Source organism: Gambusia affinis, linkage group LG10, assembly GCF_019740435.1.
Source record: "Gambusia affinis linkage group LG10, SWU_Gaff_1.0, whole genome shotgun sequence".
Lineage (NCBI taxonomy): Eukaryota > Metazoa > Chordata > Actinopteri > Cyprinodontiformes > Poeciliidae > Gambusia > Gambusia affinis.
The window spans coordinates 26748056-26771956 of NC_057877.1; the positions used below are offsets into that span (position 1 = coordinate 26748056).

General features: G+C 37.6%; 1 protein-coding gene across 1 annotated transcript in view; it reads left to right on the forward strand.

The window, feature by feature from the left end:
* lrrc7 (leucine rich repeat containing 7) overlaps nt 1-23901 on the forward strand; it is a 178276-nt gene that overhangs the window by 24605 nt on the left and 129770 nt on the right. Inside the window, exon 2 of the mRNA XM_044130270.1 lies at nt 15455-15720. The gene's annotated coding sequence lies outside the window, so the exon portion shown is untranslated. The remainder of the gene's footprint in view (nt 1-15454; nt 15721-23901) is intronic.

The following is a 23901-nucleotide window of genomic DNA, read 5'->3' on the forward strand; positions in this document are numbered from 1 at the left end:
ATGGTGAGGTCACACAGGACTTGGGTGCTGGCAGAAAGGAAGGCATCAGTTCTTCTTCTTTGTCTTTGTTCTTTGTCTTTGTCTTTGTCCTTGTCTTTGTCTTTGCCTTTACCTTGGTCTTCATCTTCGTCTTTGGGGTCTGAACCCAGCTGATGAGAGAAGTGCAATTTGAAGCCACATGTTGCGGGGCAGACGGGTTGGTCCCCATGATCAGGACAGTCTTCGGCTCTGTGGCCCCGGCTCTTCTTCAGCTGCAGAGTTCTTTGTCCATCTCGATCTTGACTCGAAGCTGCCTGGAGGATCCGACCAAAGTTTCCTCTTTTGCACCCACCTTTTATAGGGTTTATCCACCCTTTTGGTTCATTTGCATTGGCTAGCACTGTTGCTGTGCTTATTTCATTGGCTACCTGCTTGGACAGATGATCTCATCTCCATCACTGTCTTAGAGACATTGTGTCCTGATGTCTGTGCTAATGTCTCAGGTTGCTTAACAACCTGTTTCCAAATAAGGTGTTGACCATCTCTGCACTCCTGTTTCCAATTAAGGCGTTGACCATCTCTGCTCTCCTGTTAGTTCCCCTTTTTCCCTTAACCTTTCACCTACTATCCACCTCCAATACATCAGTGATCTTTAATTTCAGTTACACCTTTTACACCATTTCAAGTTCAGAGTAAAAATCACATTTATAACTTCTTTAGCTTCTCTGATTTATCATTCATTTATAATGTTATGATAACCATAATTTATCAGTTACTCTAATTATAATCTTAATGTGGGTTATTACAAATGTTTTCTGTAAAGAAACCAAGAATAATCCATGATTCTTATTATTTGATATCAAAGTTACAGTTACTTGTTTTACTTGTAAGAGTTCCCACTAATGTAAGTGGAAGTGTAAGTATTATTACAAGTAAACCAATATTAATATAAGTATTTTACTTTGAATCTTATCCAATTACTCACAATCTTTAGATTTCTTTCTTTAAAACTTTCATGCTAAGTAATAGTCTGAACTATTTTTATAAATCTGCAGGCTGGAAACTTACTTCCTCTTTTTCCAGGAAACTGCTTTTCCTGTTTCATGACTCTCTCTGTCTTGACTATGATTTCTTATGATTAAATAGAAAAAAGTAATTTTAAAGCAAAGTTTGCAGGAGACAGAAACAACACACACAACCAAATTGATTTTATTGACATTTAAGTCTAATGTTGGGTCTAGATTTTACTTGAGTGATTCATTTTAAGGAAAACTTTTTTTATTTTTACTGTTAAACTAAAATCTCCAGCATGGGGAAGTGGGATGATCTCGGATTTTCTTGACAGGTCGGAAAGTCACTTAAATTTCTGCAAAGTATTATATTTTACGTTATCCTTAGACATTATTTTTTTCAAACATTATGATTCAGTTCCAAAATTAAGATAACATAGCAACCTAAACTTTCAGTATAGGTTTATAAAAACATTACCTAACATACAATTTAATTGATTTCATAAAAATCTTGACAAAATCTACAACAATAACGTCCGACTAGCAATTACAGGGTTACAAAAATTAGATGCTAATTAATTATGATCTTTTGAGTGCCTTTATGTTCTGAACAAAAATTCTCAGTATTACAAACTACATTAAAAAATATATATTTCATGAGAAAATGGCAGCTCCTTACTCTCTGGTAGTAACATCGAGTTCTTACTGACAATGAGCATAACTGTGTGTTGCCATGAAAACCATGCAATCCTCTCATTGTAAATGGGATATCAGGGTTTCATCTAAGCAAAGTGCAAAAATCTCACTTGTGTGTAAATTGAAAGTGGGATGAAGGTACAAAGTAATGCTGGAATCAGTAAATAGTTGGTTCAGAGACAGAGAAACTGGTTTGTGTTGGTGCCGTGTTTTGCAGAAACCACTGGTTGAGAAACATTTCTAGTAATACGATTAAGCAAGGTTGCCAGATTTATCCTTTTGATACAGACTGAATGTTCGCTGCTTTAAAATCTGACCGTGTTCTAGTATGTCTTTCATTTTTTGTTTTTCCTAAAACCTGAATAAAACACACTACAATTCAAGCTGCCTCGTTGTTACTGTAAAATTTTACACACACCCACAGTGGGAAGAGGGTATTGAAATATGTCATCTTGTCTGTTTATGACATTGAAATGAAGGCCAAATACTCAACAATGTAGAAAGTTTAAATGCAACTTTGTGAAGTTTGTCAAAATTTGTTTATTCATTCTCTGAATATATCTTATTTAGTTATGAAGTTGTTTCTCCAGACTTTTGCTAAAAATTTATAGAAGTTCTGTTCTGCTGCTCTTGACAGTTGGTGGTTACCATAGCAACCGGTAACTGACAGCTCCTCCCGCTTTTTCTGTTGCTGTTGGTAACTGTGGCACGTTAGGATCGGCTCTGTGTTTTCTTTACAAACATTATATTTTAACACATATTTTAGACAAATTTAATTATATGCAGCGGTTCATGAGTAATTTTGCTATGTCTTGTATATTTTTAACTGTTGTCATTATTAATGGTGTCCATTTTAGCTATGTTTAATTTCGTAACTGCTGCTAACTGCTGTTTGGGAGCTATTGACTTGTAGTTTGTTTAGATTATTTATTGTATTTTATTGAAGATAGTGTGACAGAAAATGCTGGACTGATGTTAACCACCAGTTTTATTTCCTGTTTTGTTAGAATAAATACAGTAAAACTGAGTGTTTCTGTCGTGAAGTCAACCTGCTGGAGTTGAGACGAACCGAAAGGTTATATGAGTTAATGTGTAAATCAAATTTCACCGGCGGGTTTTTACTATTATCATATCGCTTTGGAGAATCAGAGAGCGTGCTCTAAAATAGAAGTATAATTGTGTCTGTGTTGCTGGGCATGCAGCAGGTGGAGCCCTGATTCCAGTGCTGTGTATCACTATTTATTATGTTATTATTTATCATATAATACAATCTCACCTTACCTAAACTGTAAAAGGGAATTCTGCTTGTTTTATGTCTCAGCAGGTCCTATATCAGCCAGAAAATAAGTATTGTTGGAATAAATAAGATAAAAGTAGAATTTAGTTCCTTCCTTCAGGCAGGTGAGTGAATTAAAATGTAATTAATCTGAACATTTTATGCTCAATTTGAGACACACTGAAGTTGTTTGTTGAAACTAAACTTTAACTAGGAATTATTTTAAGTTTTCTTTTTCATTTGAAAAAAACTACACTGCAAAAATACAAACTCTTACCAAGTATCTTTGGTCTAGTTTCTGGTTCAAATATCTTAGTATCTTTGAAATAAGACACAACTAACTTACAAGTAACTTTTCAGCAAGATATAGGAGCTTGTTTTAAGTAAATAATTCCTCATTATTGATGATAAAGGCAAATAAATTAACTTATAACAAGATATTTTTCCCATTTCCCATAAGTGAAACAATCTACCAATTCTTTTCACCAATACTATGGAGTTAATATTAGCATAATTTACAAAAATATGAAATATGTATCAATAAGTCAGTAGATGCCTATTTAAATCATTAATATGAGGAAGAAAGTTGAGCTGGATGGATGTTTTCCATGGTAACGGAGTGTTGCTGAGTTGGTCGTTGCGCTGCCCACTGAGTCCTCACAACACTCGCACTCACACACGCTCAGTTATACAATCCACAAACTCATTCACCCATAGATACACACTCAGATATATAGACTACACTTGGACTGAGTCATTTTAAGGACACAGTAACAAACACACAAATGCAGAGCTTAAAACACTTACAAATAGAAACAGTAATCATCAAAAGTTTGCAGATTTGCTCTTGCTAAAGCTGCAGTTACACAAATGTGTGGTCTTTGTTTAATTTGGTCACACACACACACACCTACAAACCCGTTCAAATGTGGTGTGTACTGGGTAGCTGTAGCCCACTCAGAGCGCTGCAGAGACAAAGACAGAAACAGAAATACCAAAGTAGGTTAGAGCAGAGCATTCTGGGATAGCAGGATACCCCTTGGGCTTCTGCAAGAGGCTCTTTTCTTTTCTCAATCTTCCTGCTTCTTCTTCCTCAACTCTCTTTCACTTTTTAGACTGTTTCTTGCTCTTGCAATTTTATTTTGTTAATGACTAAAAATCTGTCTTCCATTTGCGCTTAATTTTTTTTTTCTATATTGACGTGTGCTATATTGTACATGATATAAAATATTTCAATGATGTGTAGAGTTCAATTTCTTTTTAACTCTCACACTCTGTGTTGTTATTTTATTGCTGAACTTTTATTTTGGCATCATCATCCTAGTTCTTGAATCAATGTTTTATCAGGCATGACAAGTATTTTCTTTCTGCAAATTGTTTCCCGTATTATTTCAGTTGGTTTAGTTGTTTTTAAAAATGAATAAATGAACATTACTCAAGTCTTAAAACATCTTTCCAAAGGTTGAGTGTTTCCTAGAAAAAAATATCTGAAAAGTGGGTTTCCATATCTAAAGTGGGTCACACGCCTTGTCTTCAATGGTCTGGCCTATTCCTACTCCTTACACTAGGTGGTGATATTGCTCTGTAATGTGAATTAACACCCATTGTGTCACACCACAGAATAAGACAGGCAACATTGAGCACAGAGAAACTCAGCTGCTACACAAACTTTATGAATATATGAATAAAGATGGTGCTGCTGTTCTCCTTAGTTTTCAGAGAGTTTTTTATTTTTCCAAGAAAAGAAAAAAAAGCATTCGGATTTAAATTAGTAAATTTCAGCAGTGCAGCCAACAAAGTTCATATTTTTAGAACCCAGTGACTTTAATTTAGGGATTTTTGGCCAACTGGGCCAAACAAAAATACTATAGTTTAAATATTCAAGCTTTTATTTTGCATAGAACCCCCCCATCACAATTCTAACTGTCAGATATCCCAGCTTTTTGGCAGCCTTGAATGCATCATGTCACTTGTGAATTCTGTGCATAAAAGCCTCAAAAGTTGAAATCTCCAAACTGAGTTACATTTACTCAATTACATTTATTTGAGGAACCTTTTTGGAAATGAGCATTTTTACTATGCCGTACTGTTTATTTTTACTGTAGTAATTTTATTATGAATTATTTTTACTGGGCTGCACAGTGGCGTAGTTGGTAGAGCTGTTGCCTTGCAGCAAGAAGGTCCTGGGTTCGATTCCCGGCCTGGGGTCTTTCTGCATGGAGTTTGCATGTTCTCCCTGTGCATAATTTTCTCCAATCAACCATCCATTACCAAAATCTTTTTGGACTGAGGGAGAAAGCCGGAGCGCCCGGAGAGAACCCACGCATGCATAGCGAGAACATGCAAACTGCATTCAGAAAGACCCCAGGATTCGAACCCAGAACCTTCTTCTTGCCAGGCAACAGTGCTACCAAGTGCGCCGCTGTGCAGCCCTTAATAAAATAGTGACGCCACTTAATTTTAAAAAAGAGACAACCTCCTAATTTCCTGAGGAGGATGTTCAGCATTAGAATAAATTGCTAAACAAAAATCAACAAAAATAAATTTTCTTCAATCAACCATCCATTACCAAAATCTTTTTGGACTGAGGGAGAAAGCCGGAGCCCCCGGACAGAACCTGCTAACATAAAATTAATTATTCTTTTTTAAAAAAAAGAAAAAGACAATAATTGAAGAGAAGCATAAACAACGTTTTTGTGAACAGTTCACCATACTGTAAAATTAACCACTCCTGGCACCAAGCACACAGGGTCACGAGAATCAGAAATGATATATCATGATACAAACTTGTAGAATGTCTCTCTTTGTTGTCAGCAGGACAAGGATCAGTGGCAGGATTAGTGGCATCAGTGGCAGCATGAGGGGCCTCAATGGCAGCATGAGGGACATCAGTGGCAGGACAAAGGACAGCCATGACAGGATGAGGGGCAGCCATGGCAGGATGAGGGACAGCCATGGTAGGACAAAGGACAGCCATGTCAGGATGAGGGGCAGCCATGGCAGGACAAAGGACAGCCATGTCAGGATGAGGGGCAGCCATGGCAGGACAAAGGACAGCCATGGCAGGATGAGGGACAGCCATGGCAGGACAAGCAACAGTGGCAGGATAAGGGACAGCCATGGCAGGATGAGGGGCAGCTGTGGTAGGACGAGGGCCAACAGTGGCAGGATAAGGGCCACCAGTGGCAGGACGAGAGCCAACAGTGGCAGGACGAGAGCCAACAGTGGCAGGACGAGGGCCCACAGTGGCAGGACGAGGGACAGCCGTGGCAGGACAAGCAACAGTGGCAGGACGAGGGACAGCCGTGGCAGGACAAGCAACAGTGGCAGGACGAGGGACAGCCGTGCCAGGACAAGCAACAGTGGCAGGACGAGGGGCAGCTGTGGCAGGACTAGGGACAGCTGTGGCAGAACGAGGGACAGCCGTGGCAGGACGAGGGACAGCCGTGGCAGGACGAGGGGCAGCTGTGGCAGGACAAGCAACAGTGGCAGGACGAGGGACAGCCCTGGCAGGACGAGGGGCAGCTGTGGCGGGACGAGGGGCAGCTGTGCCAGGACTAGGGACAGCTGTGGCAGGATGAGGGACAGCCGTAGCAGGACGAGGGACAGCCGTAGCAGGATGAGGGTCAGCCGTGGTAGGAGGGAGAGGATGAGTAGCAGTTACAGGTTGAGCATCAGTGGCCGGAGTGGCAGGACTAACGGCAGTGGCCGGAGGGCCAACAGTGGCAGGACGAGGGGCAGCCGTGGCAGGACGAGGGACAGCCATGGCAGGATGAGGGGCAGCCATGGCAGGATGAGGGGCAGCTGTGGTAGGAGGGAGAGGATGAGTAGCAGTTACAGGATGAGTATCAGCGCCCGGAGTGGCAGGACTAACAGCAGTGGCCGGAGGGCCAACAGTGGCAGTACGAGGGCCAACAGTGGCAGGACGAGAGCCAGCAGTGCCAGTACGAGGGCCAACAGTGGCAGTATGAGGGCCAGCAGTGGCAGTACGGGGGCCAACAGTGGCAGTATGAGGGCCAACAGTGGCAGAACGAGGGACAGCCGCGGCAGGACGAGGGGCAGCCGTGGCAGGACAAGGGACAGCTGTGGCAGGAGGGAGAGGATGAGTAGCAGTTACAGGATGAGCATCAGTGGCCGGAGTGGCAAGACTAACAGCAGTGGCTGGAGGGACAACAGTGGCAGGACGAGGGGCAGCCGTGGCAGGACGAGGGACAGCCGTGGCAGGACAAGCAACAGTGGTAGGACAAGGGGCAGCTGTGGCAGGATGAGGGACAGCTGTGGCAGGACGAGGGGCAGCTGTGGCGGGACGAGGGGCACCTGTGGCGGGACGAGGGGCAGCTGTGGCAGGACGAGGGACAGCTGGACGAGGGACAGCTGTGGCAGGACGAGGGGCAGCCGTGGCAGGACGACCATCAGGAGCATTGGGCTCCTGAGCACCAACCTGGGAAGTCTTGCTACTTAAAGCAATTTCAGAGGAAAATTTTTCCTCCTTTTTGATAACTTTCCAGTCCAGGTCAGTTCGTTTTGGAATCATATTTCCAAAGACTGTGTTTTCTTCTAGAGACAGGAGCTCCGTCATCTCAGAAGTCAAATCAATCCTTTCAACTTCAGTCAATCCTCCAGAAGCAAGAGAAGGCATATCCCTTCCCACGTCGCTGCTCTCAGCTTGAGAGCTACTGTTGTCCACATCCTTTCCAGGGAGGTAATAATCAAAGATTTTCCTCATCCCTGTACTTACCAAGTATCCTAGTCCGAATCCAAGTGGAAAAAACACGCCGACGGGTATCTTAGAGAAACTAGTCATTTTGGACCGCTAAGTTTACTGTTTCAATTCTGACTGAGAGACAGAATTGTCTCTGAGAGACAAACAGAACCTCTTTGACCTTTGATGTTCTGTGACCTCATCAGTGAGCTCACTCTAGTTCTGAGGCAAGATCTAGCTGCTGGTCGTTGCTATGGAAACGATCAGATCAGGTCTGCAAATCGAACTACTGACCCTTTGCAGGTGACGTCACTCTCCAGAACTCCGCTCACTCCGCCATACACTTTATAAGTAAGTGTGATTAGATATCAGGGTTTCCCCCAGAAAACTTGCTAATCCCGGTGGTCGGGGTGCCAAGGCCGTGTTTTTGTTCTAAAAGATGTTAAGTAGACAGGAAATGTAAAAATATTACTATATGTTACTGGAAAAGACCGCCAGTGAAACGCTATTGAAACCCACAACTAGTCTGAAAAACAACAAATCAAAAAATACAATTAAAATGAAAATCAATTATTTGCACTTTTATTTAATCCAAATTAAGTCAGCTGCTCCATCAGGCCCCCAGGGCTTCAGGGGCCCATAAATGCTAATATTTTAACACAGACTACAGATACATAAATATAACATTTATTTATTGAGATTATCAATGCTGCTAAATTTGATTTAATGGTTTCAGCATACATAAATTAAAAGATTTTAAATTAACATTTATATGCAAGGTTTTAAGGCTCTGGCAAGTTTACTTTGCAAAAGTTCAAAGAACAATATTCATTTTGTTTTGTTACCATAGCAACAATCTGATGCTATGAGTTTAATATTTGTGTTTGAACTCTGTTTACAAAGACTCCCCCTCTCCCAGATTTCCCTAAATATACGAAGCTGTTAAAGATGCTGATGTTTTTATCTACAAAAAGGGGCCCCAAGTCAAATTCTGCTCCAAGCCTCATACAGCCTTGGACCGGCCCTGCATGTTAAATCAGCTGCACTGCGCGCAGAGATGTGCAACATCCGGGAGATTTAATTAAATGCTGCTAATGTGGCTTTAGTAGCTCTTCCATTTTGTCTCTGTTGAGTTTTTAATAAGGGCCACAGAAACTGTTGCTCGAATTTATAGGACCATTTTCACAAAGGTTTCTCAGATCTTCGCGCGGTCGCACTCTGGCTGACTAAGTAGCCAAAACATTTGATACGGTTTGATGCATCGTGTAACCGGAAAAATAATACTAAAAGAAAAATAAAATAGTATAAAATCAGCGTGATGCGTGACTGCGAGGAGAACAGGAAAGCTCCTCACTGGGCTGAACCTGCATGATGAGGTTAGCACTAATTATTTAACCACTAACTTTCCGGCCAACCGGGACCATAGACAGAAACTTTATCAGCGCAGACAGAGCCGGGAGCTGGGCAGCGTGTTGAGATGGAAAAGCCGCACTAAATTCTTTGTCTACAAATAAATTATTTTCAACGCACCTCTGAAAGCGTGACTTGACGTTATTCCTGCGGTTCACGTAGAGCTGCGCAGCTAGAGCTAACGCGGTGGGGTTTCAACTCCTACTTTGATCAAGAAACATTATTAGTCACAGTGGGTTGATTAAAACAAAAAGGCGAAGACACATTATTAGTCACAGTGGGTTTATTTAAAAAAAAGGCGAGCCACACATCAGCTCTGACAGATTATGAGTAGAGCAGGTGTTTAAATTAGCTAATCAACCACTGCAGTGTTAGCTTAGCCATTCGCAGCGGTAGCTAATCTACCACAGCTTTTCTTAACGATCGAAAATAAACTTAAACCTAAAAACATAAAACTGTAACGTTCTGAATGTTTTGTTCTTTGTGTCTGAAATGTTTGAGTGCTTTTTGGTGTTGAATCCTGAAACATAAAAGTACCGGGTTTTTTGCCCGTTGCCACGGCAACGAGTCTGCGTGTAGCTCAGCCGATACAGAGAGTGAGGAAAAATGTGGTTTTGAGTTATTCTTCACAGTTTTTTTGCATTATTTTGTCCTTTGTTGTGTCGCAAAGCATTCATTAGTTGCCCCTACATCTCCGGGTTTCATTTAGTAAACGGAGTCGTTCTTCCGCAGCAGCGCCGCTAATAACTAATCATTCAGCAAAATTTGTTATTGTGACAGGCCTATGTGTATGTAGAAGTAGTTAGGATATAAAGTTCTGCAATTTAATTTGCTATGTTTACAAGTAATACCTTCATATATCATGTTATAGTACATATTATTACATATTTTTATAATAATATGTAATATATGTCATGTATATAACACAATATTAATGCTATATAAAAATATTAATATTATGAGTAGTAATAATATTAATATTTTTATATAGCATAATAATGTTAATTATTTTTATTAATTTTAACAGTTTTCCAGGTGTTTATCTTTAGTTTGACAGTCACACCAAAATACAAACTGTGACTCAGAGTAACTGTGTCATCTGAAAATTTTATTATACTGGTTGAGTTGAGAACTAACATATTCGTTTGTGTACAAAATCAAAAGGTGAGGCGAACTAAGGCAACCTTTGGGGAGCCCTGTGCTACTTGGGATCAGAGAGAACTTAGTTGTATTTCACTTTCTGAGATCTTTTTGATTAAAGAGTCCATCCATCCATTTTCTTACCCTCTTGTCCCTTAATGTGGTTGGGAGGTTCTGGTGCCCTTCTCCAGCTAACGGTCCGGGTGAGAGGCAGGTTCACCCTGACAGGTTGCCAGTCTGTCGCAGGGCAACACAGAGGCATACAGAAAACACAACCATTCACACACACTCACACCTAGGGAGAATTTAGAGAGACCAATTAACCTGACAGTCATGTTTTTGGACTGTGGGAGGAAGCCAGAGAACCCACCATGCACAGGGAGAACATGCAAACTCCATGCAGAAAGACCCCGGGCCGGGAATCGAACCCAGGACCTTCTTCCTGCAAGGCAACAGCTCTACCTACTGCGTCACTGTGCAGCCCCTCAGGACATCCCATTTGGTCAATATGTGTTTTTCTTTCTTACTGAAAATCATGAAGGTATTTGCAAGTGCTAAATTTGGGGAAGCTTGAGTTCGTGTGTGTTTTCAATTTTAAACCGAGATGCGATGCTAGATTAGATTAAAAGAAAAAGCTTGACTAAGCAAACTGTGTCAGTTTTTGAAATTATGGAGGAAATAAATATGCATGAAGGGGAAACCTCTCCATATTTATTGGTTTTCTGGAAGCTGATGATAATTTTGGTGCAGAAGAAGAAGAAAAATATATTTTAAAAGAAAAGCTACAAAACTCAAAGGAATCAGTGATGATGAAACATTTAAAGTAATTTTGCTAAATAAGAAACTTGAGTAAATGTTCCTAACGACAGTAACTTTATCACTCTGGATTTTACGCATTTAAACAAGAATAATTACAACACCCATCTTTATTCATAATATATTTGGACATTACTTATGAAAGCCGTCACCTTCTCATTAATAAACTTAATTTCCCAGTTCAGGCCGTTTAGTAGGAGACCTTCCAGTAACCCCAGTATCTCATATCGACTATTTTTGGTGATGCAGATTGTTTCATTGCCTAAATGAGGAGGAAATTGTAATTTGAAGTTATTTTTTTAGCTTTAAACATTAGTAATATTCAGCATGATGGGTTTGGACAAAAATCTAAAACTTCCTTGAAGGTTTTTTATTATATCTGGCACATTTGTTATAGTTTAGTGATGAAAGGCGCTAAAAGTTTAGACTTTAGCCGTTTTTTTGTGTTTTTTGACAGTTATCAGATGGGAAACAGAGTAGAAGTTACAGAGGAAAGGTCTATTTTGCTTAAATTTAAACGTCACTCAGAGGTAAACGGCTAACTGCTTTAAGATTTCTTCTTTTTTGTTTCTATGTTGTCAGTTCTTGTTATTTCTTTCATTTGTTGCTAGGAAATGTGCTCATTCTAGCACATTTCTGCATAGCCTAGCATATGCATAGCCTAGCATATGCAGATTTGTTACAAATAGTCAGATTATACAATATTTACGCGGTCTCTGTACCACAATGGGTCAAATGAAATTGTTCACTGACTCTGAAACATTTTAATCAAGCGGTGCAGTTCATATTAACCTCAGCACCCACTGATTATTCAGGAGTTCTTGCTTCTTTCTTTCATTCATTCACCTTCCTGTTTAGCTTTGGTCAACACAATGAAGTAAAACAAAACAAAGTTATCGGTAGAAGCAGCGTAAAAGCGGATATATTTGGGGATGAAGAGCTTAGTGGCTGGCAGAAATGTGAGGAAATTCAAAGAATAATTGAACAGTTGCTGGCTTGATCCCCAGCATCTGACTGTGCCCCGGTTCGGTGTTCGGTGTGTTGAATCACAATCAAAATCCTGAGGGATTTATTTTTACTCGCTAGATGAGCCAGAATTGTTAACTGCTCAGAACAATAAAACCTGTTAAGGACCAGTGTTATTCTCTTGTTTGTACAGCAGTCTGTCTGCACTAAAGCCTTATTTCAGATCTGCAGAAATGAGACTCAACAGCTAATTTTTGTATGCAAGTTTTTTAACAGAGAGGGACTATTGAGTCTTTGCATGTGACGTCAGAAATCTGCTAGCGTTAAACCATCCTAGTTCCTTTAAAGCCTGTCAAAAACCAGACATGTGGTAGCTTAATATCGCTTCTGTTTAGTTTATTTCACCTTAAAAATAGCCACGGGTTGCTGCATAAACACACAAGGATAGAAACCAAACCGGATAACGGTGTGTTTTAGTGTTGTCATGCAAAAGTTTGGTGATGTAGCGAGTATGTACTAGAATATCTCACTGGCAATTTATTTTCCTGACATTAAACAAATTCAACACACAGAGTTAAAACAAGAAACACCCAATAAAGCTCGTTTTGAAATAAAAAAGTTAGCATTTAATTGTTTTTAAAGGAACATTGTACTGTAAAGTAGACTTTTTTTAAACATTATTCCCTCATCAAAAACAAAACTAAAGTCCTTCCTTGTTTCTTTCATGTATGTTCAAAAAAATCCTTAAATCTCCATGGCAACCATTTAGAGATCCAGCTCCTCCCACTCAGCTCCTTCAGACTAGCCAGCAGCAATTAGCAAACATCTGGTGCAACTGAAAATCTGCTTAGCTCGTTATAGGAGCTACTTCTCAGCAAAACGCTGGAGAAAAAGTTGCCAAAGTGTTAATAGAGGAGCCATGTTGTGATGACTTGCTGAAGGCAGGAGTTTTTAAAAGACAAAGCCCTCATTTTGAAAATATTGAAGTAAAATTACTTTTAATTCGTAAATGATATTGATCCATTCATCAATTTTCTTACATATATATCAAACATGTCTTATTTGTTATATGTATGTTAACATAGTTAGTTGATTATGATATAAAATGGTGCCCACAAAACACATAATACTGCCCCTTTAATCTCCATGGCAACCATTCAAAACTCCTCAGAGCTGCCCTCCCACTCAGTTCCTTCAGACTAGCCAGCAGCAATTAGCAAACACCTGTTCAGACTGCTGAGCTCAATATAGGAGCTACCTCTCAGTGAAATGCTGGTAAAAAAAAAAAAAAAAGTTGTTAAAGGGTTAATAGAGGAGCCATGTTGCGACAACTTCCTGAAGGCGGAGTTACAGAAAGAGCGGGAGTTTTTAAAGCGACAGAGACCCAATTTCAAGACGCTAAATCACAAAGTCAGCTTTCTTTTAAGTCATATTTGATGTATATAGGAATTTATAACAATTGATGCTAACAAAATTACTTGATTATGCTATAAAGTGGCACCATGTGGCTGGAAAACGGACAATAAAGCCTCTTTAATGAATGTTTTGGATTAAAACAGGAAGTTTTCAGTGGCTTAAATACAGTCACATTCAGTAAGTTAGAACATGCCTTCTGATGCGGCTCAATTTTCAGGTTAAAAGTAACATATAACCTTTAAGCAGATTCTTCTCATAAGGCCCACATTTCTAAATTAAAATTATGTTTTTAATCAACATAATGTTATGTTCTAATCTAAAATTGTAATTTCCATCAGTTTGTGTGAGTCCATATTTTAATAAATTGAGTTATATGAGCAGGTTTTTAAAAATGAGGAAATAAAGAAAAATAGAAACTAAGAATGATGAATGACAAAAAAAAAGGAAATGGAAAGAAGATAATTGGGAAAAACAAAAGGAGGGGAGGATCAAAACTGTAGTACAGAGACAAAATTTAACAGAATATAATTAACAATGGGATCATTAAAAAGAAAATAAACACAAAGAATATGAATGAAAGCCTAAGAATATCATGCTTTTAACATCTAAGCTCCAAAAATCCTAATTTTTTTCTTATTTTCTCATCATTCTCCTCAGTTTTACTACTTGCAGACAATGACGTGGGATTTGTTACCCCTTTGTATCATCAGATTTTTGCCTTTTATCACAATGAAGCCTTAGATTTATGTAGATTGTATTGTCGTTTGTGTGTCTGAGAGCATTTCTCTGCGTGAGCGTCCCAGAAAAGGCAGACCTCGGGGAGTTGTGCTCCACTTTCGCTCTTTTATTAATTCACCCTCGGCTCTCACTTTGTTTGCAGGGATGGACGGGATAAAGAGAGGGAAGCAGAGCGTAGGAGGAAAGGCAGGGCAAACAGAAGTAAATGAGCTTAAAGGAGCGGTCCCAACAAACAGCCAATGTTGTTTCTCTGTAAACCGTTTGAGCCACATTTAGCTGAGTCTACAATCTTCTGCTCTTTAAGTCCAGTTAGATTTTGAACTTAAATGTGTGACTTTGTGAAAGATAAACTTGCAGTAGTAAGTTGTGTAAACATTTTATCAACTTTGTCAAACCTCCAATTGAGTTTTTAGGTTTGCACTTAAGAAAGTAAAAAAAATTAAAAAGGAAAAGACAGGAGTGAAAATTATTTCCCAGAGTGCTTAGCGGCAGGTTTTTGTTTTTGTAAATTCCTCGTTATTTTTATTAAAATTCATCATCAGGTCAGAAATTTTGTCCATGCAGTTTGAAACAGGACTTTAGATTATTCTAAAGTCAAATAGTTATTTTAACTTGATAATGTGAGTTAAAATAATATCTGCATGTTTTGAAATAACAATTTGGCTTAAATTGAAGCAAGTTAAAACTTTGAATTTAAGACGAATGAACAATTAGAACTTAAAAAAAGAATTTTGACACTTTTTATTGTTAAATCAACTTCATAAACGTTAATTTCTGAGTTAAACTGCTGTAATTTTTCACATGTTCTGTATTTGAAGGAAAACACCCGGGTTTTCAGTTTCATTTCTTAAAAATTGGTTATATAAATGCAAATGCTTTGTATTGTACTTTACATTTTTCTGTGTAAGCAAATGATGTTGGTGTGAGTTTTTACCCTGATTACAGATTAACAGTCTCCATCTGCATCTGCAGGTCAAATTTGTGTAATTTTTGAATTACAGTTGGGGTCCAAACAAAATCAATCCGAGGGTCACAAATGGCCCGCGGGCCGCACTTTGAACACCCATGATCTAAACCATTTTGTAAGTTTAGGCTCATTGTCCTTATTGAAGACGGTCCTTTACCCCAGCCTTAAGTTTTTCACAGCCACAAACACATTTTGTCATGACGGGGCTCCATTTAGGCTCCCACAGCATAATTCTTCCTCCACCCTGTTTGACTAATGCTCATTATCATCCATTCAGACAGGCTTTTTGAGCTTACAGCTAACTGAATGTTTTCTGTTTGTTTCCTTCCTTCACACAGGAAAACCTTATGAAGACAGAGATCAAGAGGAAAGACAAAGAAAAAGTCCAACTGAGTGATAAAAATATGTCCAGCATAGCGTGCTGCCCATAAAAACCCTGCAGTGGCTCAGGAGAGGAGTTCATAGGAGGCAGAGATGAACCTTACAAACCACAGACCGCCACCTGGGGATATAAGCTCCACCCACCTCTGATATCCAGGGTGACTGACAGACTCACCAAAGCCTCACTCATCGGCATCTGAACCCCGTTTGGCCTACAGTACTGGTAAGTTCTCAATATTTACCCATTGTTGGAAATATAAACGTCGCATTTGTTTGAAAGGCAAAGAACAACTTTCAGAGTCTTTACTTTTTTTGTGCATAATTACCTACAAACATTTACAACCAGATACAAGCAGCGTTCAGATAACAAATGTGCGCAGGTCTTTGTTTATATTCTGCTAATGTTGGTAATGAAATTAAAATTGCACATGAATTAGTTTGTTCACGAGATAAGTCAATAAAAGTCATGGCAGCAATGGATGTAAACATGAGATGTATTTTTAATTCAACCATCAGAGGAGACATTGATGTCTTACGCAGCTAATGTATGCGGCTAACATCTGTGGCGTTTTGGGGAAATTTTAGTCTGCTATTCTACAGAATAATTATGGATTCCACACGTTTGAATACCACACAACTTTTCAGGAATTGTGCGATTCTGTGAGAGCTCTGGTAGAACCAGCCGTCTGACTAAAACAAAAACAAACCACCATCCTCCTACTACTTCCTGTTGTATTCTTTGTCGTTTCTGGCAGTGGTAACGTCCGGCTGTTGATTACATGACTCGTGCTATGTGAAAAGGGTTTTCAGTGCAGTTTTGCATTTCAATACAGCTGAAAAACTGCCTCATCCTAGAGCAAAAATATTTGATCAAAATCTTTTTTCTTTTTTATTGTTATTTCAATTTGTGCAATTTTAGGGTTGGTAACAGCTACTGACCTTATCTAAATCTCATACATATATATATTTTTTATAAATAGAGACTTCTCTTAACCTCTAGAACCCTAGAGGTTCCACCGGTGGGTCCATGGGTGGGTCCGTCGGGTTCTAGAGGTTAATGAATGTACAACAGCAACATCTTTAAAAAAGTGAAAATTCTTGAAGTATACTGAAAGAGAGAGAGCTCTCTGTTAACATCTGGACAAATCAACAGAATGTGACCCAAACCTTGTTCTTATTGCTGAAAATAAATTTCTTATCCCCAAAGAAACTGAAAATTAGATGTCTTTCTTTTAAAACATGAAAATATGTACATTTCTGCCAAAAGAATCCAGAAATTTAGAACATAATCTCAGAAATGTTCTAGAAATATACAAAGAAATCTGCAAGAAAAAAAAAAATTATTTAGATTAATATCAGAAATTTTCCACAAAAGCTGGGAAATTTCTGAATTTCAAATGTCAAAAAATTTCTTTGGAAAATTTGAGATTAATCACAAAATGAATGAATTTTTGATGGAAATTTACTTCTTTTTTTTTTAAATCTACAGGGGCGGTAATGCACCGTTGTAAAAATCTCTTTCAAGTTTTGGATCTACTTTGGAAAATTTATTTGATTAATTTTAGGCTTGTTTTTTTGGGGTCTGTGATCGTGACTCACCACAGAGTTGTAAATGTTGGGATTTTCAGCTACATTTTAGTATCAGTAGTAACTAAACTGATGAGAAAGTTTGGTTAAAAAATGTTTCTACCCATTGTTAGTAACAACACACTTACCAAACAGTACTTTGTAAAATATCCACATCTATTTAGCATTTAGGAAATGACAATGACGTTTTTCGTAAGGCTGAATTATTTAAACTATGTAAGAGGATTAATTATTTTTTCTCCTCGTTGTCCTTCAGGGGAAATTGGTTTGATAGATTTGCAAAGTGCAGGTAGACATTTGCTGCGCCTTAATGAATTATTGACTCAAAACTAGAGATTATAAAGGAACAAATGTTAAAGTTTGACCTTTGAGCCTTTGGACTAATGTTTAGTGTTTCTGTTTGGAGCGTTGGCCTTGTTGCATTTTCCTCCTTCTGCCCTTCGTTTCTCTTTCCCTCTACTTCTCTTTCTTTCTCGGTTTTCTTTCTCTCTGTCTGCTGTTGCCATGGAAACCCGTCCTCCTCATCACTCCCGTCTGCTGAGTCAGGAAACACAGGCTGTGATTTGACTGAGCTGGTCCTTTCAGTATCACTAGATGGCATCTTAGACCCGTTTACCAAATTATTAAACCTTCTCACCAATAACGCCGTTTCGCAGTTTCACTGGATTTTACAATTGTTTTTGATATTTAATCCTTTTGGAAATGTTCTGTTTAAACTAAACCATTCTTAGTTAAGACTCTAGATCTGGGGTGTCCAAAATGTGGCAAGGGGGCCATTTGTGGCCCTTGGACTGATGTTGTTGCGGCCCATAGATGCAAATGAGGAATCGTAATTTGTAATGAGGGTAAAAATTTTACCAACATTATTTTCTTACACAGAAAAATGTAAAGTACAACACAAAGTATTAATTTTTTTATAGCTAACATTTAACAAAAGGTAAAACCAATGGACTTTTACTGAAAAGCTACACCCAAATCAGCTTTTATTCCTTCTTCATCTTGGCTAAACATGGCAAATGTTTTGAAACGAAGTGGCCTTAATCCTGAAAAAAATGTGATTCAGTCGACGCCAAAAGAAACGGAAAGCTGGATGTTTTTCTTTTAATACGGCAAGCATGCAAAATTAAAGAAGTAATAAGCACAACACTTCAGCCAAAAAATTCTGAAATTTGGAGTTTTCTACAAAAACACTTAAACCGTGAATTGTTTAATTTCAGATGTCCAAAAAAATTATTTTGAGCTTTCTATAAAATTTATGAGCATAACCACAAAACTTTTGGCAGAAATGTACTTCTTTTTTTCTGTCTACAACAAAAGAGGTAAATTTCTGCCAAAATGAATTTTGTGATTAAATTCATAAATTTTATAGGAAACTCAAAAGAAATCTGATTATTTAATTTTTAAATATCGAATAATTGATAAGTAACTCAGTAGACTTTTTACCAAATACTTTTTTTACTTTTACTTGAGTAAATTTATTATAAAATAAAATCTCTATTTTTACCCGAATAAAATTTCTGGATTTTCTAACCACTGAATGAAAAACCAAAATTCACCAGACACAGACACACCTGACGTTTTTGTTAAAGTTTCAGAAGATTTTATTGGAAGAATTGTGTTTTTTGTTACTTATATGAATTATCGTCATTTTGGTAAAAAAAAAAAAAAAAAAAAAAAAAAAAAAACACTCCTCTTATCTTTATAACTTGTCATTTTTAATCATTTGATCTGTTACGCATCGCGTAGTTTCTTGGACGGCTGTTTTCTGCTTTTACTGGAGTAAATTTTCGGGAACTCTGCCCACCTCTGGTAATCTGTGGCTTTGTTGGGGAAATCCACAACATATTAAGCAGCAGCAAATGAAAACTCATGAGGCTGAATCTTCAACTGAACAGAGTTAATAGCTTTTATGAACAAGTCCTGCATGACTCACTCCACAGGCCACTTTACAGGAACATCTGAATGAGAAAATCCTTTCTTAATCCCTCTTAAGGAAGCAATTTAGAGTTTCTCCAAGACAGAAGGTGGGCTGTTGAATACGTTGTCAATCAAGCTGGAATGTAACAGTCTGCATGTCACACTGAAACTGCAGCAGAGGCACCAAATTATTTGATCAAATAAAGCGAGTCATCAGTGATTCTCTCCTGTAAAATAATACACTGGTGTTGCTTGTACCAAATTCTCCTTGAGTCACTTAAACACAGCTTTCCTCTGCTTTGAAGGACATTTTGAAATCATGACTAATTCCATAAGATGAGTTAAAAAAAGAGCAAATAATAAAAATGTGTGAAAGATCCCCAAGATTACTTCAAAAATGCATCTTTTATATTTATTTAAAGATGATTCATTGTAATTGCTGCTATAATTAAATGGACTGAACTTATATAGCGCTTTTTCAGGCATTTTGACCACTCAAAGCGCTTTACACTAGAGTCACATTCACCCAGTCACACTCACACATTCATACACCGATACGCAGATCGGTAGGCAATTTGGGGTTAAGTGCCTTGCCCAGAGGCACATTGACATGTGGCAGGAGGAAGCTGGAATCGAACCTACAACCTTCCAATCGCAAAACGACTACTCTACCATAGAGCCACAGTCGCCCACATTAACCATTATGCACCATTAGAAAATTAAGTTTATTGGATAATATGAGGAATTATTTTGATATTCCACTTCCGCTTATCAACAAGCTAATTAGGATATTAGCTAAATATTTAGCCTGAACATAAAAATGTAGTTTAGTTAGCAAATATTAAGTTTTACTTAGTTTGTTACCAATCTAAACATTTAGTTTGAAAATTAAATGTTTAGTTTGGATTTTTTTTTTAACTAAGTATTTTGTTAGTAAGCTAAATATTTAGTTTTGTAATAAAATGTTTAATTTGGGAAATAGGCATTCATTTCCCAAACTAAACATTTAATATTCCAATATTTAGTTTGAAAATAAATATTTATTTAGCAAAATATTTAAAATTTAGCTCAGACTTAAACATTTAGTTTGCAAACTAACTATTTAGCTTCCGAACTATTTTTTTTAATTGAAAGCTACATATGAAGTTCGTAAACTGTATTCATATTTAGTTTGTGAATTAAATATTTAGTTTGGAACTCCGACATTTATAAATGTGTGAAAAAGATGCACTGTTAGACTTTTTCTTGTAATTTTACAGTACCTTACTGGCAACACTGTTGCCAGTAAGGTACTGTAATTACCATTCTACAGTACCTTACTGGCAACAGTGTTGCCAGTAAGTTACTGTAATTGCCATTCTACAGTAACTTACTGGCAACTTACTGGCAACAGTGTTGCCAGTAAGTTACTGTAATTGCCATTCTACGGTACCTTTACTGTCATGATATTTCACAGTTAATTTTTACTGTGAGTGTGCTTTGCAGTTATAACTGCTTTACTGTAAATGCAGTTTATAGCATAAAACTGTAAATGTATTTTATAGTAAAGCTGGTCTACTGTAAACCTGTTTCACAACATAATGTCAGTTTTACTGTAAATTAAAGTTTACATTTTTTAATACAAGAATATTTTACCATAAACCGAAAAATTTCATAAAAGAAATTTTAGTCCAAGTACTGTGAATAAAAACAGGTATTTATTTTCAGCAGATTTGTTGAAATAAAGTCCATTTATATATTCACAATGTCATAAAGAACAATGTCACAATACAATATAATGTGCTAGAAAACAACAAAACCATAGAACACACTACAGGTCATGTCAATATTTTTTATGGCACATGTATGTAGCAACATGAACGTGTGCATCAAGTACCAGCCATAAACTATTAAAAGACTGACTTTTAAAAAATATATAGAATATACTTAACTTCATTTGAATATGAACTGTATTTCATTCAATATGGACACTTGAATGCATCTGGATCCAATAACAGTAACAATCTTTACATAACCTTTTCTATTTGTTGCACACTGTACAACAAAAGAACAACTAAAAAAATTGGGCACTACAAATTTTATGTACCACATCAGGTATGCACCAACATGAACACGTATATCATTCAAATGGTGAACAGTCAAAAACCAGCAGAGGCTGCATTGTCAAAAAACAGTAGCTTAAATGTGCACTGTTACACAATACATCACAAAAACAGTGCAAGTGTGATAATGTACTATATGGTAGGCATTCATATCAATAAATATTGTTATATCAGATGCATTTCCTACATCAGAAGAACTTTTATTCCATTCGTCAAACAAAATCAGTGAGATCCATCTTGTGGAAGCTGAACTGTAAAGAATAAGACAGACAATGTGGGAAGTCATGAGATGGTCAGGAAGTTATCTACATTTTCAAATCAACAGGAAGGCTGACAAATTAAGCTGAAGTGACAATGTCCAAATGCATAAAATCATTGGCATAAAGCAGCATTAAGTTGATAATTTGTTTTAAAAAAATCAATTGCACTGAAGTGATAATAGAAGCTGCATAAAGAATGAGCAGGACTGGCTTCACTTCAGGTTTTTGGATTGTTTATGGCAAAAGCAGTCAGTCAGTCTTCACTAATTCAAACGATTGCGTACTGTATAGAGACCCTGCAAATGTCCCCAAGGAGACGATGAAATACAACATGTCATAACAATCTTTTTAGTCATTTTGTTGGTGGACAATAAAGACAATAAAATAATAAACATTTGGTAAAATGCTTACCTAGTTGGAAGTCCTCCATTCAAATTCAGCGAGTCGTTTGAGGAAGGTGTTGATCCGGGAGTTGACACTGACTACTTTCCTCTTGACTTCCCGTCTTGCGGCCTGTACTGACTTTGGCTGTGCATTTGGTACCAACATCTGGATAGATCCTCACAAAGAATCTTTTAACAGAAATAAAATATATTAATTGTATTTTTTTTTTTAATGAAGACATACAATACAGCAATCAGCTATGGTTCTTCATCATCAGTCAAACTGTCATTAAATTTAATTCATAAATGGCTTGGTGTAGAGTACTTACCGTTGTATCATCTCCAGCGTGGTGGATGCTGACTCCTGATACTCCAGATTGAAGACATACTATGACCCAAAAAAGACAGCAAGGACGCTGGCAAAGTCATGTAGTTGCTCAGGCTCGAAAAATACCTTCTCCTCCATACTGACCATCCACCGGGTTGCAGACATCAAGCTATTTCCTAAAATAGACAAACCCTTGTCAGGCTAATGCTAGTGAGTAAACGTACAGACTACCATAACTATTACATACATTGCTACAAAAAAATTATAGTGATAGAAAATATTCCTCTTACCAAGCATGATTACCCTTGGTGTTGTAGGTGAGGTCATTTCCATCTCAACAGACATCTTGGTGGAAGATACCTTTGAAACATAAAAGGAAAACTCTTAAATATGAATTACTGGTAGTAATTTATATTTAAAGGGCCAGTTCACCCAGATTACAACAGGTTTTTGAGAACCTCACCGCGGAGACTAGACTAGACTTTACCCCTACATCCTGCTACCACTCTGAAACAACGGATGTGAATGACAGTTTGTGAGGCTAAATGAATTTTTGAAAGCATTACATTCCACAAATACAGTATCTGAATGGCTAAGTACAATATGGGTTAATGAAATGAAATGTTTGTGATTTGGGTGAATTGATACCTTTAACAAATTAATTGAACAATTCTGATTTAAGATGTGCGTTTTAAGTTAAGAGTCGATATAAAATTACATCAGCCAAGATGAAGATTGAGTCCTCTTTTTCTTTGAAATTTTTTCTTTTTCTCTGACGGAAGTTGGACATTGCTCTATTCCACAACGAAACCGATAATTAGCTGTGTGTTGATGTTTCTTCACATGACTACAAAATTCTCTAAATTATGAACTACAAATACTGCAGAATTTACACCTGTACATAATTGCACCTGTTAGTACTGACTTAACTTTAAATTTGTAAGAGCATGGTTTAAACAGGTGAACAGTCCTTATATGTAACCAGGGTTGGAAATTAACTTTTTTGTCCACCTGCTGAACCAACTCAAAAAATAACAGAAACCACTTGAATGTTTTCCACCTTTGTCCTCATTTACAGACTCTTATACATTATGTTGGAGATGTAATGGTACTTTAGCAGGCTAACTAGCTGTAGCAAGCTCAAAGTTATAGATTAGGTTAGCTGCTCCTCTACATTTCCAGACTATTTTGTGGCTTCAAATATGTTTGAAGAGCTGTCTTTTTACCTGTTGTCTTGTCTTTTCAAGAGTTGAAACTATGTTAGCACTCAGCAGGACAGAACTGCACAGCCACTTGGAGGGAAAAAGCTTGGGAGTTAAAAAAAGTCATCTGACAAAAAGAAAAAAAAGGACAAGTTAGAATTCATCCTTGTTGACCTAGCTAATCTGCACTCTTAACATTTGCAAGGTCATGGTTTAAACAAATGAACAGTTATTAGATTATTTTATTATCTAATAAAATAATTAGATAATTAGTTATTAGTTATTTAAAAAAGGGGGGGGGGGGTCAATTATCAGTTAACGTTATATGTTCGACAAAGGATGTAACAACAATGCTAACAGACACTCAGCACTGAGCTTATCTCAACCCAAAGCTAGTCGTTCGAGGAAGATTTAGCGGCAAAAGTCAAGCTAAAACCTTCGGTAAAATTAGCACCTTAGCTAACGTTAATTCCGAACCAGCTCAAAAAATAACACCATCATATTTTTCTATCTTTCACCTCATGCTAAGTTATAGCATTACAGCATGATGCTATAAGTTACGTTAGCTCCATCTAAAATGTACATATCCAGATTAGGTTTTGGCTTCAAACAGTTTTCTAAGAAG